The sequence below is a fragment of the Octopus sinensis genome, linkage group LG2 (genome assembly GCF_006345805.1).
Source record: "Octopus sinensis linkage group LG2, ASM634580v1, whole genome shotgun sequence".
Taxonomy (NCBI): domain Eukaryota; kingdom Metazoa; phylum Mollusca; class Cephalopoda; order Octopoda; family Octopodidae; genus Octopus; species Octopus sinensis.
Genome location: NC_042998.1, coordinates 14,778,253 through 14,782,116, shown reverse-complemented (window position 1 = coordinate 14,782,116; position 3,864 = coordinate 14,778,253). Strand labels below are relative to the sequence as shown.

Sequence of the window (3,864 nt, the reverse complement as noted above, 5' to 3'; positions counted from 1 at the left end):
TCCGTTTTCCATGCTAGCATGGATTGGATGGTTCAACTGGGGTCTGGGAAGCCAGAAGGCTGCACCAGGCTCCAGTCTGATCTGGCAGTGTTTCTACAGCTGGATGCCCTTCCTAACGCCAACCACTCCGTGAGTGTAGTGGGTGCTTTTTACGTGCCACCTGCACAGGTGCCAGGCGAGGTTGGCAACGGCCACCATCAGATTGGTGCATTTTACATGCCACTGGCACGGAAGCCAGTCGAGGCGGCACTGGCTTTGGCCACGATTCGGATGGTGCTTTTTATGTGCCACCGGCTCAGGGATCACAACTGCAGTTTCCATTGATTTTGATGTCGGTGTACTTGACTCAATGGATCTCCTGAAGCACAGGGTCGAAATGGTGTTTCTTCACTTGCCACCTGCACAGGAGTCAGTCCAGCGGTCCTGGCAACTATATATATATATATATTATTCTTTAAATTTCTTTTACTTGACTCAGTCATTTGACTATGGCTGTGCTAGAGCATCACCTTAAATGGTTTCTAGTAGAAACGTCCCCACCACTTATTTCTGGAAAGTTTAGTACTTATTCTATCTGTCTCTTTTGCCAAACTGCTAAGTTGCAGGGATATAAACACACCAGCACCTGTTGTCAAGCAATGGCGGGGGCGACAAATACAGACATAGATGCATCTGAAACCCCCTTCGGTCACGACACAGACAATGGGATTGCACCTAGAAAGTTACCCTCCCAGGCACAAGTCCGGGCAAGGTTGTTTATGGAAGACCAGCAGTCGCCCATGCATACCAGCCTCCCCTCTCCATGCCACCAGTGTTATCCAAGGGAAAGGCAAAGGCTGACACAGCTTGGCACATATGATGTCGCAACTCATTTCTACAGCTGAGTGAACTGTGGCAACGTGAAATAAAGTGTCTTGCTCAAGAACACAACATGCAGCCCAGTCCAGAATTTGACCTCACAACCTCATGATCGTAAGCTCGACGCTCTAACCAATGAGCCATGCACCTTCACACACACATACATACATACATACATGCATGCATACATATATACACATGCACACACCCCAACCCCACACCCATATATATATATATATATTTATAAATAAGGATAATATCGATATTTAAATATCGATATTATCAAGTGCTAGTCTATTTTGTCCCTCTGTATTATCTCATGGTACGATATGAACATTTAACGTGGTTTTTAGAGTCAGGGTTTTGACTGCTATTTCGGCATGGTGGTGTCTCTCAGACACCCTTATTTTTAGTTATATATATATATATATATATATATATGAAACGATGAGCTTCTTCCAGTTTCCGTCCACGACATCCAATCACGAGGCTCCGGGTAGCCCAAGGCTAGAACAGAAGCCATTTACCCAAGGTGCCATGCAGTGGGACTGAACCTGGAACCATGTGGTTTGGAAGCAAGTTTCTTACCACACAGTCACATGTGTGCCTATATATATATATATATTATATATATATTATATATATATATGATAAATATATAACCGTTTATCTTTTACTTGGTTCAACCATTAGACTTTAGCCACGCTAAGGCACCACCTTGAAGAATTTTAGCTTAACAAATCAACCTCAGGACTTATTGTCTTTTAAGTGAGGTACTTATTCTATCGGTCTCTTTTGCTGAACTGCTATGTTATGGGTTTGTAAACACTCCAACACCGGTTGTCACACAGTGGTGGGGGACAGAAAGACATGTACACACATAAATATATATATATACATGCATATACACAATGGGCTTCTTTTAGTTTCTGTCTACCAAATCCACTCACAACACTTTGGTGAGCTTAACCCTTTCATAACCAACCCGGCTGAAACCCGGCTCTGTCTCTGTAGTACAAATGCCTTGTTTTCAGTCGTTTTGAATTAAAATCTTCCACCAAACCTTAGTCACAATTTATGTTCCTATCACTAGCTGAATGATAACCAAGTTATTTTACTAAATTCTTTGTTATGGCGGTGCCCCAGCATGGCCACAGCTCATGAGCTGAAACTAGAATCAATCAATCAATCAATCAATACTAAAAGTAATTGAACGAAACACAGAGCAACTCAACAGAAATATGGTAACAAAAGGGTTAACAAATGATTAATTTAACTCTTTTGATACCAACCCAGCTGAAACCAGCTCTGGCTATGAGTACAAATGCCTTGTTTTCAGTCGTTCTGAATTAAAATCTTGCACCAAACCTTAGTCACAATTTATGTTCTTAACACTAGCTGAATGATAACTAAGTTATTTTACTAAATTCTTTGTCATATTTAAAGTAATTGAAAGAAACACATAGCATCTCAAAATAAATACAGCAACGAAAGGGCTAAAGATACAGTAAAAGACACCTGCCCAAGGTGCCACGCAGTGGAATTGAACTTGGAACCATGTGGTTGGGAAGCAAACTTCTTACCACACAGCCTTGTGAAATCGTAGACATAGCTGATGCTGGCACCACATAACTGGCATCTGTGCCGGTGCCATGTAAAAAGCACCATTTAAGTGTTAGGCTCCATGGAGGCAACATGGCTGTGCCGGTGGTGTGTAAAAAAAGCACCATTCAAGCATTGGGTATCACAGAGGCAATGTGGGCATTGCCGGTGGCATGCAAAAGCACCCATTACACTCTCGGAGTGGTTGGCATTAGGAAGGGCATCCAGCCCAAGAATCCATGCCAAACCAGACTGGAGTCTGGTGTAGCCAGCCCCTCAGCTTACCAGCCCTGGTCAAACCATCCAACCCATCATGGACAACGGATGTTAAATGAGGATGATGATGATGATGATTATATATATGAGTGTGTGTATATATAAATATATATATATGTTAATTGTTATCGCCATATTAATATGGCGGTCTTGTGGTTAGGGTTTCGGACTCACGGTCGTAGGATCGCGGTTTCGATTCCCAGACCGGGCGTTGTGAGTGTTTATTGAGCGAAAACACCTAAAGCTCCACGAGGCTCCGGCAGGGATGGTGGTGATTCCTGCTGTACTCTTTCACCACAACTTTCTCTCACTCTTACTTCCTGTTTCTGTTGTACCTGTATTTCAAAGGGCCAGCCTTGTCACACTCTGTGTCACGCTGAATATCCTCGAGAACTACGTTAAGGGTACACGTGTCTGTGGAGTGCTCAGTCACTTACACGTTAATTTCACGAGCAGGCTGTTCCGTTGATCAGATCAACCGGAACCCTCATCGTCGTAACCGACGGAGTGCTTCCTAAATGGCGGTCTTATAGATATAAGACTAAAAGCTGTCGCTGATTAGCTCCATGAGGCCATCGCCTTAAGATAGCTATTTGACACACAAACTGTGTCCATTAGAACCTTCGAACAAGGTATTTATATATATATATATTATATATATATATATATTATATATATATATATGTATATAATATATATATATATATATGTATATATATATATATGTATATATATATACACCACTGGAAATTGTGCATCTATACAAAGGATTAATTCACCCTCTCTGTAATGCTAATAAGCAGGAATTGAGACCCACCTCGTTGTGATTAACAATGGATAAATTTGTCTTCTGTGAGTATGTAATCCCTCATCATATCTCTGGAAATTCATATGTGCACTATGGATTGGGTCACCTTCTCTGTGATGCTATTAAAACTTTTTTAAAATTCTGTGATAAGACTGTACATCATCTTTAAAGAACTTTAATGAACTTTGGAAATCTGTTTATGTTACTTAATTATCTACATTACTTCATGAGTATAGCCTCAACCACTAGGATGTCTAGAGAACTCACATGTAATTTAGCTGATGAGTACGGGACACGTTTATATGCTGTAATTTTTGCAA

The 3,864-nt window shown here is 41.3% G+C and overlaps 1 long non-coding RNA gene across 1 annotated transcript; it reads right to left on the bottom strand.

Moving 5' to 3' along the window:
• Positions 1-1,317: 1,317 nt before the first annotated feature.
• Positions 1,318-2,449, bottom strand: LOC118762239. Its single transcript, XR_004997992.1, has 2 exons — positions 2,408-2,449; positions 1,318-1,412 (listed from the first exon to the last, which is right to left on the bottom strand). It is a non-coding gene; the product is annotated as an uncharacterized LOC118762239 (long non-coding RNA).
• Positions 2,450-3,864: the final 1,415 nt, after the last annotated feature.